At 45.7% G+C, this 22564-nt stretch overlaps 1 protein-coding gene and 1 long non-coding RNA gene across 2 annotated transcripts in view; both read right to left on the bottom strand.

The window, feature by feature from the left end:
- ITPK1 (inositol-tetrakisphosphate 1-kinase) overlaps nucleotides 1-22564 on the bottom strand; it is a gene marked incomplete at its 5' end in the record, with an annotated part of 213616 nt that overhangs the window by 173662 nt on the left and 17390 nt on the right. The gene's annotated exons all lie outside the window — the stretch shown is intronic.
- LOC309625302 overlaps nucleotides 1110-22564 on the bottom strand; it is a 31200-nt gene continuing 9745 nt past the window's right edge. The window contains exon 2 of the long non-coding RNA XR_014242442.1: nucleotides 1110-6037. This is a non-coding gene — a long non-coding RNA (uncharacterized lncRNA). The remainder of the gene's footprint in view (nucleotides 6038-22564) is intronic.

Genomic DNA, 22564 nt, shown 5'->3' with positions numbered 1-22564 from the left:
ATCCGCCTGCCAATGCAGGGGACACGGGTTTGAGCCCTGGTCTGGGAAGATCCCACATGCCGTGGAGCAATTTAGCCCGTGCACCACAGCTACGGAGCCCGTGTGCCACAACTACTGAAGCCCGCATGCCTAGAGCCCGGGCTCCGCAACAAGAGAAGCCACCGCAATGAGAAGCCCGCACACCGCAACGAAGAGTAGCCCCCGCTCGCTGCAGCTAGAGAAGGCCGGCACGCAGCAACGAAGACCCAACGCAGCCATAAATAAATAAATAAATAAATAAAATTAAAAAAAAAAAGCCTGCTGGAAGCTCTCTGGACCCCTTTCCTGACAGGCCTCTGTTCACCCAGAGTGCTCTCCTCCATTTTGCATCCACACTCCGACTTCCAGAAAGCTCTTCTGTCTTTTGTACCCAACCTGAGACTCCCTCTGACTCCCTCTTTAGAACTTTTCATCTTCTAACCTAAGACTGAGGTCACCCTGAGGAGTCCTTCTCTTCCAGCTTCTGCAGTGTGAGCACTGACCTCCCTCCTGGGCTCTGACCCGCGGTCACCCAACAAGACTCTCTGTCCTCTGATTGCCCTTCAGAGAGGAGCAGATAGTCATCCCACCCGTACCCACTGGCTGGTCTTCTATCTTCAGGCCAGAATGGCCCCATTTCCTCCAGCTGGATGCTCTCTTCTGAGCCTGCTCCAGGCTTACCTGAGCCCACCTGGGTCTGCCTGGCTGCCTTAAGGCAGAGTCAAAATCTCTTCCCTTGAGAGAGATATGTCTGTTTACGTGGCCTCGTATCAAATTAGCTTTTTGGACTGGTTCTACCGCTTCCCTTCATAGATAAGGAGGCTGAGGCCAAGTAGCCTGCCCAAAGTCACACAGCAAATGGGTGGCGGAACAACACCTTGAACCCGGGTCTCTGGCTCCTAAGCCGGACTTCTTTCTGCTGTCACACACAGTCCTGTCCAGAGTGTATCAGGAGGGGTATATAGCCTGGAGGCTCTGCGTGTGGATAGTGAGGGCCTGGTATTCAAAACCCAGGCCTTACGCCTGGTGGATGCATGACACTGAGAACCTTTCGCAGCCTCTCTACTGAGATGATTCTGCACACACTCTTTTTTTTTTTTTTTTTTTTTATTTATTTATTTTTAGCTGTGTTGGGTCTTCGTTTCTGTGTGAGGGCTTTCTCTAGTTGTGGCAAGCGGGGGCCACTCTTCATCGCGGTGCGCGGGCCTCTCACTGTTGCGGCCTCTCTTGTTGCGGAGCACAGGCTCCAGACGTGCAGGCTCAGTAATTGTGGCTCACGGGCTTAGTTGCTCCGCGGCATGTGGGATCTTCCCAGACCAGGGCTCGAACCCGTGTCCCCTGCATTGGCAGGCAGACTCCCAACCACTGCGCCACCAGGGAAGCCCTGCACACACTTTAATGTTGAGTTCTAGGGATGGAAATTAGGGTGCTCTTGGACACCACTCATGGATCCACTCCCTCACTGAGCGCCCTCCATGTGCCAGGTGTTGTTCTGGGCACTGGAGATGTGGCATCGAAAGAAACAAAGCCCTGCCCTCCTGCAGCTCATATTCTAGTCTCAGACACAAGCAACACAAACAAAAAATGTAGACCACTGTACAAGGTCAGGGAGTGGTGTGTGCGGAGAGGAAAAATCAAAACGGGGGCCCACCTATGGTTCTCACCCTGGACTCTCGTGCCAACTAGCGGACATTTTGACAATTTCCAGGGCTTTTTCTGCTTGTCACAATAAGGGCGGGCAGGTGCATACCAGCTGTTTAGCTGGCTGGTGCAGGCACACCAGACATCCTACAATGCACAAGACACATGAAGCAATGAGGGGCTGAAAACTGACCTCCTTCGTGAAACTCTGGAATATCCCAGCAGACATCTATGTAGGTGAAAAATCTGCTTATAATTATATGAGCCTAGAACCTAACTTGGTTTTATAAATAAGCAGCAAGTATTTTATACACAGATTTATCACTCACTGCATCTTCAGGAATTCAAGAACTATGTATACAGAGGGAAGGTTACACTATGTTTTGTTTGGGATTCCACCAAGAGTTAGTTGTTCACTGTTTTAGGAAATCACATCTCTGTAGAATCTGAGTCAACACGTTGTATCTTTGTGGCTGTCACATTTATAAGAACTCTAGGTATAAGTGCAGAGAGCTGCCAGAACATCTATTTGTTAAAATACATATTAAATTATTAAACATTCATTTCCTTTTATTTTTCCCTTAAATTATTGTACATCCTATTGATTTTTTTTAAAGTACATGCTTAGGTAGGTTTTATTTTATGCTTATGTGAATTTATTTTATGCTTATAAAATGTGATAAAAGGGGGCAAATGTGCTAATGAGCAGGGGCCCTACAGGGGGAAGGAAGGAGCCATGAGCATATCTGGGGAAGAGTGTTCCAGACAGAAGGAACAGGGTCTGTGAATGGGGGCGGGGGGTTGGTGGAGAGAAGACCCATGGAAGGGAGGCTTGTCAGCCATGGCAAAGACCATGGACTCTGTCCCTGGCCCTAGGTCAGCGCTGAGGATTCAGGGTTGAGCTGGCAGGACAAACATGTCCCAGGGGCCAGGACCAAGCAGGAAAGGGACATAATTTAACTCCTTCTCTTTTTTTAAAACTCACTGTGGTTGCCTGATGGGCAGTGGCTAGGAGGCTACTGCAGGGGTCCCGCCTTGACAGTGGCTTGGATTAGGGGAGGAAGCCAGGGTGGTCAGATCTGTGATGTATTTTGAAGGTAAAACCCACAGAATTTGTTGATGGAAATGTGATAGAAAAAAACCACACACACAGTAGTCAAGGACTCACTCCTCAGAGAAAGGGTGACAAAAGGAGGGAGCTGGCTAATCTACACGGGATATTCAGCTTTCCAGTTAGGAGATTAAATTGAGAGAGGTTTTGCACTTTGAAAATACAAAGGATCTCTAAAAATGTAAAAAATTAAGCCTAATTAAAAAGCACTTGTTAGCGTATGTTTAAGCTGGGTGGTAGGTCTGGGGGCTGGGGATTATTTTATTACTACGTCTTCTGACTTACATATGTACGTTACGCATTTTCTTTTGGCACCTGTTAAATATCACACAGCAGTACTTTTTAAAAAGCTCGGCACTGACATCTTTTGTGCACCCAGGACTCTATTTCCTGGACAAAGACAGAACTAGCCAGAGCATGGGTAGCGTCAGACCAACAGGTGGAGGTCAAGAGAACACTGAAGTGAGAGGTCAAGGGCTCAGAGCAGGATAATGGAGCCAGTGGAGCTGGACTTCAAGGGCTCAAGTTCTGGCCTTGATGTTTGTCACGTGTTCTTGGGCAGGTTCACTCACTTCTCTAAGATTATATGGGTTTTTTTTGGTTTTTTGTTTATTTATTTATTTATTTTTGGCTGTGTTGGGTCTTTGTTGCTGTGCGCAGGCTTTCTCTAGTTGCAGCGAGCAGGGGCTACACTTCGTTGCAGTGTGCGGGCTTCTCATTGCAGTGACTTCTCTTGTCAAGGAGCACGGGCTCTAGGTGCGCGGGCTTCAGTAGTTGCAGCACGCAGGCTCAGCAGTTGTGGCTCATAGGCTTAGCTGCTCTGCATCATGTGTGATCTTCCCGGACCAGGGCTCGAACTGATGTCCCCTGCATTGGCAGGTGGATTCTTAACCACTGTGCCACCAGGGAAGTCCTCACTCACGTCTCCAAAACTCAGTGTCCTCATCTGTAAAATAAGGACCATCACAGTGCCTCCCCCTAATATTACTGTGAGGACTAAAAAGAGATAATATATGCAAAGCCACCAGCACAATGCCTGGCAGGGATGCCGCTTTTGTGGTTGCTGTTGTACTTGAGGATGGGATCAGAAGACGAGAAGGGTGTTAGCTGGATGCTCTTGAAGAACAGCTACCTGGGCGCTGGGCTCCCCAGTAAGTATAGGAGCCCCCACCCAGGGCTCTTGCTGGAGAAGCATCCAGTTTTCGTGCTTCCAGCATCCTCCTTCAAAGGCGTCCTGCAGTCCAGGCCCTTTGATTAGCACCTTCTTTCTTCAAGCAGAAGGCAAATCCAATCTCAGCTTCCCTGTGGCCCAGGGTTAAGGGGGAAATGTTTTCTCCAGAAGGTCACTTCGTTCTGTATCTATAAGCAAGCTAAACGGGAGGCCAAATTATAATGAGGAGGCTATTTGACGAGCAGGGGGAAGTAAAGGGATTGAGAATATCTTTTTTTTTTTTTTTTTCTCTTTTTTTTTTTTTCTTCTTTTTTTTTTTCTTTTTTTTCTTTTTTTTTTTTCCACACACACACACTGGAGAATATCTTAAGATGTGCATCTGGTCTCTTCCCCCTTCCCTTGGTCAGGCTGGGGACATGGTAGGGCCAGGCTCGAGGAGGGACCTGAGTGGTCAAGGGATTGGTACATACAGGCGGACCAAGCAAACATGGAAGTAGTGTGGAAATAATGGGATCCAGTTTCTCACCATCAGAGAAGAGAGTAACGTCTGATGGAAAAGAGGGAGTGCTCACTTCGGCAGCACATACACTAAAATTGGAACAATACAGAGATTAGCGTGGCCTCTGCGCAAGTATGACATGCAAACTCGTGAAGCGGTCCATATTAAAAAAAAAAAAAAAGGGGGACTCCCCTGGCGGTCCAGTGGTTAAAACTCCAGGCTTCTAATGCTGGAGGCAGGGGTTCAATCCCTGGTCAGGGAACTAGGATCCCACATGCCGCATGGCGAAATAATTGATGTATACAAAATGTAGCATTTAACTGTGCAATACAATTATTAAAAAAAAAAGAAAGAAAGAAAAAGAAAAGAAAAGAGGAAAAGACTAGAGTAAACCCTGAGTGTTGAATTGGAATTAGAAATGTTGATGTAAACTCATGGTTTTTAAATGGATGTATAGATGCAGGAGTTTGTATTAGATGCATGTATTAACCTATACACACACACACATATATATATACACATGTATTTCCTACTCCTATCTGCCAGAAAGCCTGGAAGCAGTGTCAGCTCGGTATCAATAAGCATACATAGCACACAGGTCATGGTGTTTTTCTTTTTGTTTTTTTTTGGCCTCACCACATGGTATGCGGGATCTTAGTTCCCTGACCAGGGATCGAACCCTCACCCCCTGCATTGGAAGCACGGAGTCTTAACCACTGGACAGCCAGGGAAGTCCCCAGATCATGGTTTCTAATCACCATTCTCCACCAAAACCACTAAAACTCATTATTCAAATGATTGAGTCCAAGGCTGAGGCATGGAAATTACAAGATGAGCCTGGAACACCTTGTGCCAAATGTAAGGAAATATTCAAAAAAACAAAATGATGTGTGTATATCAAAGTAACACAAGAGTCAACCGAATAGTCAAATACATAATTGTCAAACTGACAATAGTCAAAGTCAAAACAATGTAAACATTTGTCTGGCTCTTTTTTGGACACCATGAGCACCTTAATGGTTTATTAAGTATCTTAGTCTATTTGGCTGCTATAACAAAATACCATAGACTGGGTGTCCTATAAACAACAGGAATTTCTCTCTCACAGTTTTGGAGGTCGGGAAGTCCAAGATCAAGATTCTGGCAGATTCTGTCTCTGGCAAGAGCCTGCTTGCCGTCTTCTCCCTGTGTTCTCACATGATGGAAGGGACAAGGGAGCTCTCTGGGGTCTGTTTTATAAGGGCACTAATCCCATTCGTGAAAGCTCTGTCCTCTTGACCTCCCAGAGCCCCCAACTCCAAATGCCATCATATGAGAGCTAGGATTTAATATACAAATTTTAGCGGTATATGGTCTATAGCACTGAGTACTTGATAGAGTATAGGTTTGGCTGCTATAACAAAACCCAAAGATTGACAATGGCTGAACAAATAGAAGTTTAATTCTCTTGCCCTTAAAAGTCTGAGCTGGTATGGTGCCTCTCCTCCACTAAGTCATTAGGAACATAGGTTCCTTCTGTCTTCTTTCTCCGCATCCTCAACACTCAGCTTCTACCTCATGGGTCAATATGGCTGCTCCACCTCCTGCCAGCACATCCCTGTTCCAGCCAGAAGAACAGAAGAAAAGAGAGAAGAGGTGAGTATGTACCCTCTCTTTTTTTTTTTTTTTTGAAGAAACATAACAGGACCTGTCGCCTTTTGCCCTCTTTAAGGACATTACCTAGAAGTTGTACGTATCACTTCCGGTTACATCACACTCTCCAGAACATTGTTACCAGGTCGTGCCAATCCGCAAGGGAAGCTGGTGGAAAAAAAGGTAGTATCTAGCTAAGCAACTATGTACTTAGCTAAAAATTACTTTACCATGTTAGAAAGGGATAACAGGAACTGGGAGACAGTAGGCAGTCTCTGCCACTCTTACAAATAAATTCCTTGTTTTGCTTTAGTTAAACAGAGTTGATTTCTGCTGCATGTGACCAACGTGAGAGGAGTACAGGAAAAGGGGACACTAACTTTTATTGACCAACTCCTGTGTCCCAGGCACATCACACAGATCATCTCTTTTAATCTTAGCAGTGACTCAATAAAGTAGGGTTTGACAGGTGAGGAAACTGAGGCTCAGAGAGACAAAGTAATCTGCTCACAGTCACAAGCCAGGAGTGACAGAGCTAGAATCTGAACCTAGATCTCTGAGACCCCGAGTTCAGGCTTTTCCCATGGTACCACACTTGGGGTGCTCTTCCTTTGCCCAAGACAGCCCCCAGGCCCCTAACCACCCCTCGCCCCACTGGTGCTGGGAATACACCAGCCATAGCAATGCCTGCTTCTCACTTTCTGCGTGTGTCTCAGTCTGTCTATGGTTGGCATCTTCTCCCTTTAGCAATGTTGACGCCAGCCTCAATGACGCACATTTGTGCTTAGACAGTAGGCTGTGTCTGTAGCTACACCCTGATCTCATGATTAGAACTTGGGTGTTAGGACACACCTCAGCCATCCCTCGGTCACTCATGTACTCTAAATAAGACAATGATAGATGCTACCCCAAGGAGCAGCCAGTGTAGCAAAAGATTCAAAAATAAACATAAGCTTAAGAGCACTGAAGGTGCTAAGAGAGAGGTATGTTTGGGGTAAAGCAGGGCACACGGGATGTAGGAGTTAGGAAGGGCTTCAGAGAAAAGAAGTTATTTGGTCCATGAATCCCCTGAAACTATATGCAAATTTTTGTGTGTCTGTATGTGTGTTTCCTCCAAGGTGAAGGTTCATGATCTTTATCATATTCTCCAAATGACTGACAACTCATGGGGTAGAGACTCTGGGCTAGAGACTGAGAAGGCTGAGGAGGCCAGGGTGTGGCGATGGGGTGGGGATGGTGTGGGCAGGAACGAGATGGAGGAGGGCACGGGTCACTGCTCAGAGGAACAGCTTGCCATGATAAGGAGCCTGGACTTCACTCCAAGGGCAATAGGCAATTATTGCCTAGGTGAGGTCTCTGTCTTATGCCTGGGCTATGTCACGTAGCCCTCAGCATTCTGGATTGTCTAATGGTGTCTCCTAAGTTATGTGAGTACACAGAGAATCAGCTTCCCACAAACACCAGATGAGGCTTCTCATGGGAGATGCACTGGGTCACGAAGCATGAGTAGGAGTTTGCCCCGATGTTTTAGTCAGAAAGACTATTTGGGCTGTATGTTACGGAAACCCCCTGGAATTGTCGTAAAACCATCGATGTGCTTGCTAATGTTTAATAACCAGTTTTTAGTGGGGGACACTGGTTTGTAGCATTTGCCAATTCCTGTGGTGTAAATACTGCAGCTGTGGCCTATGTCAAGCTCCCAAAGTGACGTCATGGAGAAAGATGTACAATTAGCTTTCAGGAGCTAGTGTGAACCAGCTCCAGGACACCATTGCTTAAACCCCATTTATTATAAGAATATAAGTGAGGGGAAGGGGCAATATAGGGGTGGGGGAGTGGGAGGTACGAACTATTGGGTGTAAGACAGGCTCAAGGATATATTTACAACACGGGGACTAGAGCCAATATTTTGTAATAACTGTAAATGGAAAGTAACCTTTAAAAATTGTATAAAAATTTAAAAATACATATACATATATGTGTATCTCATGGGGACCAAGCTGGAGCTGCAGCCAGGTTTCCGACAGAACTGGAAGCAGGAACTGAGAGCTTCTGCAACCTCGGCTACCCTTCCCCTCTCTCCTCCTTCTCACTCTTCTATTTGCACTCTTGTCTCCTGTTGAGGCAGATTGGCTTTCTCTGCTCCCCAGTCCATGGATCAAAGAACTGCTACTGCCAACAGTTTCCAAATTTTCCGTCTTGACAAGAAACCAGCCAGACTGAAGCTTGGCCTCTCTTAGTCCAATTTCAAATTTCTTGGAGTCCATTGGCCCAGCTTGGGTCAGGTGCTCGGCCCTGGTCCAATCAGCTGTGATGAGAGGGCAGGCCGTCATTATACCAAGATGGCGAGCAAGCCTTCTGATGCTACAAGTCTGGGGTGTTAGGGAAGGAGAAGTAACCAGAGGAAAAGGAAGCGAGCTCTGAGCCACCAACTCCTTAGGTATCTTGAGGCAGGAAACAGGGGAAATTAATCATATAATAGTTCATGCTGTCTCCTCTAGTCTTGAACTATCCACCTAGAGAATCACTAATTCATTCATTTATTTACTCATTTATTCACGCATTCAGCATTAATTTGAGGTTTATTGAATATATACTCTATATTAGAGGATATGTGGGGCTAAAAAGGAAGGGGAAGATGAACAAGATTTAGTAACCATCCTCCAGGAGTTTGCCATCTGGGAGTGAGACTAAACATCCATGATGCAAGCTTCACAGAAGTACATTCGAAGTGCCCATCCCCTGAGGACCGCATGGGGGAGCGGTGGCCGGCAGCCTCTGAGACAGCCCCAGTGAGCCTTTCCTCCTGGTATTCACATCCCTGTGTAGTTCCCTTCCACACTGCACTAGGGTTGGTCTGTGTGGCCAACAGAATAAAGTAGAAGTGATAATAGGAAACTTCTGAGTACAGGTTATGAAAGACTGTGGCTTCCATGTTGGGTCCCCTCTGTCTTGCTCTCTTGGATCACTCACTCTGGAGGAAGCCAGCTGCCAGGTCATGAGCAGCCCTATGGAAAAAGCTCAGGGGGCCAGGAACTGAAGCCTTCTGCCAACAGCCATGTGAGTGAGGTGGGTAGTCAAGCCTTCAGAGGAGACCGCAGCCCTGTCAACAGCTTGACTACAATCTCATGAGACACCCTGAGCAACAACCACTCAGCTAAGCCACTCTCAGATCCCTGACCCTCACAAATGATGGGAGATAATAAATATTTGTTGATTTAAGCTGCAAAGTTTTGGGGTGATTTGTTACACAGCGATAGATGACTAACACAGGAGGCGAAATTTGAAGTGGATCTTAAAGGATGAACTCACCAAGCAGAAACAAAGAAAGGCAAACAAAGAAAGTCGTTCTAGCAATGCCACGTGCAAAGCTGTAGACAAGGAAGTGCAGGACATGAATGGGGAACAGTAGCTTGGTGTGGCCAGAACTTGAGAATCATGAAATTCTTAGATGGTTCCTGGTATGGTAAATGCTCTGTGAGTGTTGACACTTCTCATTAGGAACTGGGAGCTGAGAACTAACTCCATGGGGCCCCAGGACCCATGAAACTGCAGACACTCCATACCACAGTGGGAACAAGAGTGTCAAGAGAAGCAGCACTGAGGCCCAGAAGGCCTGCAAAGTGTGGCGTGGTGACCCCATAACTGAGCAGGTGGCCCAGAGGGAGCCTCTGGCCCAGCCTCAGGGTAAGTCCTGGCTGACCTCTAGAAGGTGACTTCCCTAAGGTAGTGTCTCCCAGGGGGAGGGGGAGGATCTAGCTGGCTGAAAGCTTGTGGTGAATGAGGAACCTCCAGGCTGGGGTCCCCAGCTCTGTGTGAACCCAGTGCTTGGTATTGGTGTGTCTGGGTCCCTGGGAAGGCTCTGGCCTGGGAGCTCTAGGGTAGACAGGCCCTGATGGTGTTGTGGAGTAGAGAAGGCCAGTGCCACCTTGGACGTCAGGGTTGGAGGGGCCTGAGCTTTGCTCCTGGGCCTTGACTGCAGAGCCTGCTCTGGGGACAGCCCGTTGTGGAAGTGAGCCTGGCCAGCCCCAGCTCTGGCCTCCCACCCTGACTGCTTGGAGAGCTGGCGGCCCAGAGCTCTCCTCCTCCTGTCTGTACTGGACGGGGGGAGAGGGGGTCATAGACTCCCTGCCATCTGCATCTGTGTTGCTCCCCTACCCAACACCAAACCCAATTTGGCATTTCCTGGGCCTCATCTTGCCTCTTTGCCCGCATCATCACTGCTCCTGAAATCTGAAAGAAGAGAATACCTGGAGATGGAGCTTGGTCCTCACCCGCCCCCAGTGATTGGGTCAGAGGAAAACATGTGACCCTACCTGGGCCGATCAGAGACCATGAGGGTCAGCTTCCGGACTCAAGGTGAAGCCAGGAGGTAAGAAGCATTCTTTTCATGAGAGCAAGCTGGAGTTGGGGGTAGCAACCTTGCCTGCATTCAGAGAAAGCTTGAATAAGAAGAAAACTGAGGGGCTTCCCTGGTGGCGCAGTGGTTGAGAATCTGCCTGCCAATGCAGGGGGCACGGGTTCGAGCCCTTGTCTGGGAAGATCCCACATGCCGCGGAACAGCTGGGCCCGTGAGCCACAATTACTGAGCCTGCGCGTCTGGAGCCTGTGCTCCGCAACAAGAGAGGCCGCGATAGTGAGAGGCCTGCGCACTGCGGTGAAGAGTGGCCCCCGCTTGCCACAACTAGAGAAAGCCCTTGCAAAGAAACGAAGACCCAACACAGCCATAAATTAATTAATTAATTAATTAATTTTTAAAAAACTAGCTATTTATCCTCAAGCAACCACTCTCTTTAAAAAAAAAAGAATTCCAAGCCTCGCAAGCAGGCCAAAGCAGGGCTTGTCTATTCACAACAAATAATTATAAAAAAAAAAAAAAAAGAAGAAGAAAACTGAGGAGTTCCCTGGCAATCCAGTGGTTAGGACACTGAGCTTCCGCTGCAGGGGACACGGGTTGGATCCCTGGTTGGGGAACTAAGATCCCACAAGTAGCGCAGCATGGCAAAAAAAAAAAAAAGACAACTAAAGTGGAGAAAAGCAGAGCCTAGCAAGAGTGGGATTTCTGATCCATTGTTTAAGCACTGTGCTAAGCAAAAGCCAACACGCTTAATTTTTCATGTATGCCAGCTAGAGTTAGCAACCTGGCCTGGGTCCCCAGAAAGCAGAGCCTGAGGCAAAGGCTTTTGCTACTCGTTTATAAGGGAGTGCAATTCCAGAGAGCTTGACAAGAGAGGTGGGTGAGAAGGAGGCACTGGCAATATGAGGGTGCTTCGTCTTCCAGGACTGTCCTCTCAAAAGCTCATACATTTCATCTCAAGACAGTCCACTGAGGGAAAAAGAGTAAGAATTTATCCACTTCTCCCACCTCCCATTGGTCAAAGGTTTGCCTAGCAGGGCATTAACGCCCCTGCTGTCCCACATCCAAGTTGTAGGGCTGCCCTTTGGGCCGGGAGCTACTGGGGCCTCTGGGAACACTGGAACTTAGAGTCTCTGGGGGGAGAGAGGCGGGGAGGCAGGAATTAAACAAGTAACTGCTAGGTGCTGAGTGTTTTGAAGAAAGAGAGCAGGATATTCTGGGCGGGGTCAGGAAAGGCCATCTGATGAAGAGGCGGTGAATCCAAATGTAGATCCAGAGGAGGAGCTGGAGTTAGCCAGGCCACGGGGATGATGGCGAGGAAGAGCCATCCTGAAGCCTGAAGTTCAGAAAGAGCTCGGTGGGTTTGGGGAACTACAAGAAGGCCAATATTGTGCAGCACGTAGAGCCAGGCAGGTCGGTAAGCATTTACAGAGCACTAAGTATATACGAAGACAGACGAGGCCCCCTATAGTTTGAGCTGCCCCGCCCCTTCACATTGTTTTCAGAGAACTGTGCTTTGTTCCTTCCTGCCCCACCGGGTGCCCTACATTAGGAACCACCTGGGTCCCAGATTGAACCACACCCCCCTGGCCCCAGTTGATTGGGCTAGAGGTGAACACCTCACCGAGGCTGGACCAATCAGGGTCTTGACTCCTGGAGACTCGGGAGGTTGGGACAGAGAGAGTGATAAGGCTCTTGGCTCAGGGCTGGACAAGTTACATCTCCACTCAGGAGATGCTGGCAGCCAAGTTCTCAGCCGAGGCGACCAGAAAGGAGTGAAAGATACTTCTGCAGAGAGGAGGTGTTAATGAGGCAGATGCAAGAGATGAGGAATCGCCAGAGAGCCTGGTGTTCTGCCAAGCAGTGGCTGCACCCCTACCCTGGGGATCCTTGAAACAAAGACCCTTTTTTGCTTAAATTGCATCCAGTGGGTTTCTATCTTTTGCAACGAAACAAACCCTAACTTTAGTGCTCGAGCTTTATAGATGTATAAATCCGGCAGGATTTCTGCCCTGAAGAAGGTCATAAACCAGTGGAAGAGATGGACATATACACTGAACATTAACTACAGGGCCATAAGTGCTATAATAAAAGTTTGTTCAAGGCAGGGAGGTTGTACAGAGATAAAGTAAGATTACAGATGTAAAAGCATTTCGAAAAGAAAAACGTGTTATGTATGTCCCCTATCATCATACTTAGGCAATTCAATTGCATTTCTACTTCGATTTAATCAGGAACACAGCCACCCGACTTCCAGAATAATGCTGATTTTATAAGGCAGATGCTGTTATCTGGCAATGAGTAAGTTATCCAGGGTCTCATGCTTTCTTTCTCCTCATCGGTGTTTGGTGAGTGGACGGAAAAAATAACATTACGATTTCCCAAAGAATTGGGAAGCACTTGCCGTTTCTGCCTTGCTTCTATGTCACAATTTTCTACCCTTTCTGCCCCGCCTACATCAACCTCTCCTTGACTCCAGGAAACTAAAAGGCTGCTGACTCAACTAAAATAAAATCTTGCAAGTGAATCACTGATTGAGAGGTTTGCTGATAGACATGCCACTGCTATGTGAACTACAGATAGTGGCATTATGTCTGGAGAAAAAGGAATGACTGCTTCCATCTAAACAATCTTCAGAGTCATCCTGTGCAAGGACGCTTTGAACATTGAAATATGTTACGAAAGAGCAATTATATCTTATTGAGAAATACCTTCCCTCCACCTCCATCAAAGACAGATACCTGTTTATTCCTGATGATTTTTTTTTAATATTTATTTGTTTGGCTGCACCGGGTCTTCATTGCCGCATGCGGGATCTAGATCAAACCCGGGCCCCTGCATCGGGAGCGTGGAGTCTTAGCCACTGGACCACCAGGGAAGTCCCCTCCTGCTGAATTTTTGATGGTGGAGCACAAGGATAGCTTAGAGTCACCCTGTTGCACAGGAACAAAGCAGGCTTTGGTATCACCTGACCTAGGTTCAAATTCCAGCTCTACTGATTGTCAGCTGTGGGGTCTTGGGCAAATTACTTAACCTCTCTGAGCCTTGGTTTCCTCATTATTGAAGGAAGGAAAAGACACTGACAAAAGATCAGCCATCGGGGTGGATGGGTGGGTACTAGAACCAGGTAGAGTTATAAGGATTAAATAAGAGAAGGAGGGTAAGCACAACCTAACATGAAATGGAGCAAAAAGTGTTTGTTTCTTCACTTGTGTCCTGGAGGGAATTGGGTTTTCTGGGACAGGTTGGGAGAACAGAACTTCCTTTCTAGCTGAGCTGATCTACTCCTAGGGATCAGAATCTGATCAATCACATTTCATGAGAATGATGGGTTTCTAGAGATTTGAATTATTTAAAACCCAGTAGTTTAAGAATAATTTTCCCACACGAATAATTCTAAAGTTGGGGGCATGATCCTCAGAGCACAGATTTTACAACCATTGTAGTCTTGTGCTTTCATTGGACATTTGCTCTCTGCACCATCTCTAATATTTTGCAGAGCTCTCACACATAAGTTAATAGCAAGAGCTATCACAGTGACTGGCCTTCTTCATAGCACTTTATCTCAGCTAACCTACTGCAAAAGTGATCACAACATTAATGCATTGTTCAGCCTCAGCCCTTCCAAGACCACTTGAACTCAAAGTCCCAATACACCTTCACACCACTGTGGTTCCCAAACTGTTGACGCAGCCTATGTCCGACGCAGCCTATGTATTTGTTTACCTGTTGAAGTGGCGCCGCCCTGTGGCAATGTCATGAACGGTGTACAATACCCAGTCTCACCACTTTTGAAATGAAGGGATTCTTGACTAATATTTTAATTGGGTGGGGTTCTGTATTGCAATTATGAGGCATAGTATCAGGCTTTCTTCATATTCTTCCATTATTTCGGATTTCCACAATTCAAATGAACATTACATGGAACTACACTATAATCGACTTACTTAAATCTTTTAACTCCAGAATCAGGAGTTTCTATTAAAGTTTTCCCATCCAGAACATTTTTAGGAGGGCTACTAAATTTGGGGATTAAAATAACAGTGTGTGTGTGTGTGTGTGTGTGTGTGATACACTTATCTTTCTGTGGGCATTGTGTCTATCTTACAGAAGCTCTAGGAGGAGGGCGTTGTGGGGGTCACTTCTATTTTATGATCAGGACCCTGAAGCCAAAAGAGATGTAAAAGATTTCCCCAACATCTTACTGGAACAACGCCTGGATCTCCTGGATACTAATCCTCAGACACTGTTTAAGTTTTCAATGTTTCAGCTGCCTTTAAAATTTTTTTGTCTCCTGATGCTCCTTCCACCCCTCAGAATAAGTGAGAAATATGCAGACTTCAAATCAGACAGACCTAGGTTTATATGCCAGCTTCAGCAGCAGTGCAGCTTGGGCAGAGGCTAAAGCAATCTGAGCCTTAGGTTTCTCTACCTTTACAAATAAAATTGAGGTTAAAAGCATGCGCACAGGGACTTCTCTGGTGGTGCAGTGTATAAGAATTCGCCTGCCAATGCAGGGGACACGGGTTCGATCCCTGGTCCAGGAAGATCCCACCTGCCGCGGAGCAACTAAGCCCGTGCACCACAACTACTGAGCCTGTGCTGTAGAGCCCGAGAGCCACAACTACTGAAGCCCGAGTGCCACAACTAACTACTGAAGCCCGTGCGCCTAGAGCCCGTGCTCTGCAACAAGAGAAGCCACTGCAATGAGAAGCCCGCGCACCGCAACAAAGAGTAGCCCCCACTCACCACGGCTAGACAAAGCCCGCGCACAGCAACGAAGACCCAACACAGCCAAAAAAATTAAATTAAATCTTTAAAAAAATTAAAAAATAAAGAAATTAAAAACATGCGCACACACACAAGCGTGTGAAAAGGCTGGTGAAATCTGAATAAGTTCTGTAGATTGTACCAATGTCAATTTCCTGGTTTTGGTATTGTACTGTATTATGTAAGATGTCACCATTAGGGGAAGCTAATTAAGAGTACATGGAACTCTCTGTACTATTTTTCAACTTCCTGTGAGACTATGATTATCTTTCAATGAAAACATTTTTTTTTAATTTAGGCAATGAATTGATAAAGACAGAATCTCCAGAATATATTTTCAAATGTTAGTGATCTCCTGGTCTTTACTGAACCATGGGAGAAATGCTTATGTCATAATATTGCTTGGGGGAAAAAAAGTCTACTGAATTGCCCTCACAGTGTGATTACAACTATATTCAAGGAAAGGAAATTTTTACCACAAAGAAGTGGAGGAAAATACTTTGAAAAGTTAGTGGTATCCACACACCTATGGTCAATTAATCTTTGACAAAGGAGGCAAGAATATACAATGGAGAAGACAGTCTCTTCAGCAAGTGGCATTGGGAAAGCTGGACAGCTACATGTAAATCAATGAAGTTAGAACACTCCCTCACATCATACGCAAAAATAAACTCAAAATGGCTTAAAGACTTAAACGTGACACCATAAAACTCCTAGAAGAGAACATAGGCAAAACGTTCTCTGACATAAACCATAGTAATGTTTTCTTAGGCCAGTCTCCCGAGGCAATAGATATAAAAGCAAAAATAAACAAATGGGAGCTAATCAAACGTATAAACTTTTGCATAGCAAAGGAAACCATAAACAAAATGAAAAGAAGACCTACAGACTGAGAGAAAATATTTGCAAATGATGTGACGGACAAGGGCTTAATTACCAAAATATACAAACAGCTCATAGAACTCAATAACAAAAAAATAAACAACCCAATCGAAAAATGGGCAGAAGACCTAAGTAGAAATTTCTATGAAGAAAACATACAGATGGCCAACAGGCACATGAAAAGATACTCAACATCACTAATTATTAGAGAAATGCCAATCAAAACTACAATGAGGTATCACATCAGAATGGTCAGAATGGTCATCATTAAAAAGTCTACAAATAATAAATGCTGAAGAGGATGAGGAGAAAAGGGAACCCTCCTACACTATTGGTGGGAATGTAAATTGGTGCAGCCACTATGAAAAACGGTCTGGACGTTCCTTAAGAAACTAAAAATAGAGCTACCATATGACCCAGCAATCCCACTCCTGGGCATATACCCGGAGAAAACTCTAATTTGAAAAGATACAAATGCCCAATGTTCATTGCAGCACTATTTACAATAGCCAAGACATGGAAGCAACCTAAATGTCCATCAACAGAGGAATGGATAAAGAAGATGTGGTACATATATACAATGGAATATTACTCAGCCATAAAAAGAGAATGAAATAATGCCATTTGCAGCAACACGGATGGACCTAGAGATTATCATACTAAGTGAAGTAAGTCAGACAGAGAAAGACAAATATATGATATCACTTATATGTGGAATCTAAAAAATGATACAAATGAACTTATTTAAAAAACAGAAACAGACTCACAGATTTCGAAAACAAACTTATGGTTACCAAATGGGAAAGAGGGACAGGGAGGGATAAATTTGGAGTTTGGGATTAGCAGATACTATTATATATAAAATAGATAAACAACAAGGGTCCTACTGTATAACATAAGGAACTATATTAAATATCTTATAATAACCTGTAACGGAAAAGAATCTGAAAAAGAATGTATATATATATAATATGTATATATATTATATATATACATACATATATCTGTATGTATGTTTGTATAACTGAATCACTTGACTGTGCACCAGAAACTAACACAACATTGTAAATCAACTGTATTTCAATTTAAAAAAATGTTTTTAAGTTAGTAATGATTATCTCCAAGTAGTAGGAATTTGGTTCTTACCCACTTTACTGTATTTTCCAAACTTTCTACTATGAATCTGACTTGTATAACCAAGGAAAGTTACTTCATCGAAAGAAGAACAGACTGGAGCTGAGTCAGAAAATCCAAGATATGTTGTTGCCTGTCACTCTGGACAGTATTGGTCTTGAAGAGTTGAGGCACTCTTTATTATTTAATAAAATGAATTATAAAATAAATTATACATGCTTATGTGAAAAATGCATATAGTAGGGTGGAAAGGAAGTTCCTTAACTACTTCCTTCCTACTTTCCAGAGGTAAGCATTGTTAACTGTTTATTTTCCTTTTTTTTTTCAGACCATACTCATGTCAGACTTCTTGGGGAAATTTGCAGCTCAAGTTTCAAAGAAGCACAGAGGAAAGGCAATCATATCTTATGTTGTTTACTTCCAGAAGGAACCTCACTCTGACCAGGACTGCATCAAGCCTCCTCCTTGAATGTATACGAGCTGTCTGCATTTGTCGTTGGAAACTCACCCCCAGGCCCTTCCATCTATTGAAGGCTTCCCAAGCTGTTTCTGCAGGTCAGCAGAGGACGTCTCCAGGGCCCATTCACGTGGCCACTGAGAAATCTCTCTTTTCTTCTCCCCATGAAACCCCGGGTGGTGCTTTTCTTTTCTTTTTTTTTTTCCAGCTCCATCTTATGTTTTTATTTGTAAGACTTTGCAGAAATGAATGAATGCCAGAAATATGTAAGGACGTTTTGTTACTGTTTGAAGGTTTTCTACAAGATGGCAAAATTTTCATTTTTATGAAAAGTATTTCTAATTTGCTCCCTCAAGCAAAGTTTTTTTGTTTTGTTTTACTGTACTTTTTTTTTTTAAACATCTTTATTGGAGTATAATTGCTTTACAATGGTATGTTTCTGCTTCATAACAAAGTGAATCAGCTATACATATACATATATCCCCATATCTCCTCCCTCTTGCGTCTTCCTCCCTCCCACCCTCCCTATTCCACCCCTCTAGGTGGTCACAAAGCACTGAGCTTATCTCCCTGTGCTATGTGGCAGCTTCCCACTAGCTATCTATTTTCGGGTGGTGCTTTTCATCTTGGGGTCTGTAGGCATATTACTGGAGGTCTATGGGTTCTACCAAAAGTTTTGAAAGTTGTGATTTCATTTTTGTATCATCTAGATGACCACCCCAGAACCAAGCGCCACTTCACTATTTTAAACTTGCTTTTCCATTCGGATTAAGGTCACGTTCATGGCAGATGAATCAGTGTGCTGTATCACTGAAGGCAAATATTTCACTAGAGTTCAAAGAGAGAAAGATGGCAAGAGAATTGGGTGGTCCTGCGAGATGATGGATTTTGCAGCTCTCATCTCCTTTCCATCCAACTTGTGACGATATGCATTAGCAGTTAAGTGTGGTAGAAATAAACAATAAAAGAATTTCACTAAATGCTTTCAAAACATTTCCTGTATTATGTTTGGCAGGGTGCACAATTAAACTGATTGGCTCATTAAAATAATGGATAGGCAGTTAAAAAGGAATTTATTATTGACCCCCCCCAAAATCAAGTGATACTGTCAGTAACTCAAGTAATAGTCCGTTACCTGCCCCCCCCCAAAAAAAGTCAAGTTGAAAATACATCTTTCTCCCATTAAACCGCACACCAGTGATTCACAGTGACCCAGTGTCGGTAAAACATCATCCATCACGCTGATTTAATGTTAATTTGAAGTTCATGAGTTTTTGTTTGTATTTTTTTAAATTTATTTTATTTTTGGCTGCTTTGGGTCTTCGTTGCTGTGCACCAGCTTTCTCTAGTTGTGGAGGCGAGCGGGGGCTACTCTTCGTTGCGGTGCGCGGGCTTCTCATTGTGGTGGCTTTTCTTGTTGTGGAGCACGGGCTCTAGGCACGTGGGCTTCAGTAGTTGTGGCGCACGGGCTCAGTAGTTGTGGCACGTGGGCTCAGTAGTTGTGGCGCACGGGCTTGTGGCATGTGGGATCTTCCCGGACCAGGGCTTGAACCCGTGTCCCCTGCATTGGCAGGTGGATTCTTAACCACTGTGCCACCAGGGAAGCCCTGTTTGTATTTTTAAGTTTATTTTCATTTAAAAGCTGGGGAAGCACATGAACTTTCTAAATATGAAAATTTAACAGTTTTGTTTTTTTTCCCTGCCTTGGAAGGATTCAACACAGTCTAGGAAGGGAGTCTGTCCCCACCCCCAGCCCCAAGCACATACCCCGGGGGGCAAATATTTCTGAATATTTCCCTTCCCTTTCCCAGTAGTAGATGAAAAAATGAGTCCTTCCAGCCCTCGGGGCAAGGGAAACCAGTTTTTCAATGGGTAATGATTTAGTGTCCAGTTTTATTGGCCCATCAGGCTCTACCGGGAAAGAGAGAGAGAGTCTAGGGCTTTTGTGTGAAGGGATTAAGCGGGGAGGGCTGCGTGTGAAGCACTGTTGAGTCCCCGCCCGGGGCCTTGCTGGAGCCTCACCAGCTTCTCCCGGGAGGCTCTGGATACAGACGCCTCTGTGGTCTGCACGCAGAATGGATCAGGTTCTGGCAGGGACAACACCCAGTGATGCCACAAGACTGTGTCCTGTCCCCGTGTGACTATGCACTGCAGATGCCTCCTTGAAATGCTCCAGGACCCCAGGGGCCCCAAGGGCACGCCTGGCCACCCAGAGAGAGGGATGGGAGGAGGCCCCATGGCTGTACTTAGTTGGGGAATGACAAACTCGAGCTGGAGGCCCCCAAACTGGGACAGTGATTGGAGACAATCCAGGCACCAATCAACCACGTCAAAAGACATCCCCGAGGAGGGGGCCTGCCCCACTGCTGCTGGTACACGGGAGAGGGCACAAGGAAGCAGACTTGGAGGTGCTGAAGGAATCTGGAGGCTGGGACCAACCACAGTTCCAAGACGACGCAGACAAGAGCTTCAAGCAGCAGGAAAGATGTCCCTTCTCCATTCCTCCCTCCCAGCCTTTCTCTAGATGGGCTAGACCTATCAGAAAGCCATCTGGCAAGGTCTGGAATGTGGTTTTCAGAGTCCCATCCCCAAAGCAGGCAGATGGGTGGGCTTGGGATGGAGAGACACTAGGCCAGTGACCACCAAACCACATTTAAGGCCAGGGAGGAGTTAATATCCTGTGTTTCATTCAGGACCCTGAGCTACAAGCCCCAGAAGCCACTCCGGCTGATTGAAGCTGAAAAGGAACTGACCAAAGATTAGAAATTGGGCCAGAAACACCGGCAGGATCACAGCCCAGAACCAGATCAGAAAGGACACTGCTGCCATCTAGCATCTGACGTTGCTGCCCTGGTGTGATAGATTCTGCTATTTCCCAGGACGGATTCCTTCTCCTCTCTTCTGGCCCATGCCTCCCTGCCCTGCTGACTCTGGGCTTGTCCGTGTGACCTGCACTGATCCATGGAATGTGGGCAACTTGACTGTGTGCCCTTTCTGAGCAGTGTTTCTGCCCTGCTCTTGACTACTCCAGGGAGCTGCTGTTCCTCCAGCACGAGCTCCGGAAAGATGTGGAGCACTCCTGATCCCAGCCGACAGCCTGGAGCCCAGCCCGTGGGCGCCCAGGAGAAACCAGCCAACGTGCAGTACACCCACGACCCATCCACAGAACCGTGAATGAGAAACACACATTCGCTCTTGGAAGCTACTGAGATTTGGGGGCTATTTGTTAACATAGTAGAAGCTGACAAATACACATGACCAGCTGGCAGAATCTCTCCTCCCCTGCTTCTTTACAAAAGAGCTCCAGCTCCAGATACAAAATCCTCTGTGGAGGTGTCCACCGGCAAAGCCCAGGTCACACACCTGTGTGCACCTGACAGGAAGACTGGGAAAGTGCATATCAGGTGTTGCCTTTTTCTATAGAAGTAGGGGGGCTCCATATCTTTTGTATTCCAATCAGACTCGGCGTGGGGCCTCTGGGTTGAATAGTGTCCTCCAAGAATTCATGTCCACCTGGAACCTCAGAATGTGATCTTATTTGAAATAGGGATTTTGCAGATGTAAGTGGTTAGGATAAGGTCATACTGGGTTAGGGTGGGCCCTAATCCAATGACTGGTATCTTTATAAGAAGAGAAAACTGAGACACAGAGAGATACACAGGGAGAAGGCCATGTGATGAAAGAGGCAGAGATTTGGTGATGTGTCTACAAGCAAGGAACACGGACGATTGCTGGCCACCACCAGAAGCAAAAAGAGAGCATGGAACTGATCCTTCCCTAAGGCCTTCAGAGAGAGCAGGGCACTGCTGACGCCTTGCTTTTGACTTTTAGCCTCCAGAATTGTGAGAGAATACATTTCTGTTGTTTTAAGCCACCCAGTTTGTGGTCCATTGTTACAGCAGCCCAAGGAAACTAATGCAGTGTGCAAATCCCCACATATAAGAAGGCGGTATAAAAGCTCCCCGCCCTCCCGCAACAAATTCCCTTTTCTCATACTTATTTCAGTAATATTCTGAAACAATAATTCAAGAGGAGGATTCTTCAATGTTCTTTCTTTCTTTCTTTGGCTGCACCAGGTCTTAGTTGTGGCAGGCAGAATCTAGTTCCCTGACCAGGGATCGAACCCGGGCCCCCTGCATTGGGAGCACTGAGTCTTAACCGCTGGACCACCAGGGAAGTCCCTGATTTTTCTTTAAAAGCAGTTTGCACATCAGCTCAAGGGAGTGTTGCAAGGGCGTCCCCTGGGCACCATGGCCCCTGAAGAAGGAATTTGGTGTTTTGGGTTCTTTCCTTCTCCTGGATCCCATTTGATCCAAAGATAACTTTGCCTGGATAGGGTTACTCCAGACCCTTGGAGGAAAAGAGATGCCTCTTCAAAAAGTCTGTATTTCAGGGTACAGGGGCTGCTGTAGGGACAAAATGTGTAGGGCTGGAGTCTGATATCTGAGGATGACCTCAGCTGATTCTGCTAGACTCCAAGTCACAGCCACAGCCTTTCTAGCAAACACTAGTGCCACCTGTTAGACTCTCTCCAAGTCACTCTGAAATAGTGTGGGGAGTATAAAGGTGTTACTTATGTGTCTTTTTAACATTGGAGATTCAACAAGGCCATGGCATGGAGAAAAGGGAGAGGGGCCGCTTTAATTAACAGAATTCAGAGGCATAACAACCAAGGGCCATGTGTGGTCTTGTTTGGGTCCTGATTCCCATAAATCAACTGTAAGAAGATCTTTTTTGAGCTAATCAGGGAAATTTGAATATGAACTGGGTATTAGAGGATATCAAGTCATTAGCAACACTTTTGTCAGATGTGATATTGGCATGATAAGTAAAGGTCTATTTTTTCAGAGGTACATACTGAAGTATGTAGGGACCAAATGCCATCATGTTTG

Source organism: Balaenoptera borealis (genome assembly GCF_965194805.1).
Source record: "Balaenoptera borealis genome assembly, chromosome: 3".
NCBI lineage: Eukaryota > Metazoa > Chordata > Mammalia > Artiodactyla > Balaenopteridae > Balaenoptera > Balaenoptera borealis.
This window is presented reverse-complemented; position numbering and strand designations above follow the sequence as displayed.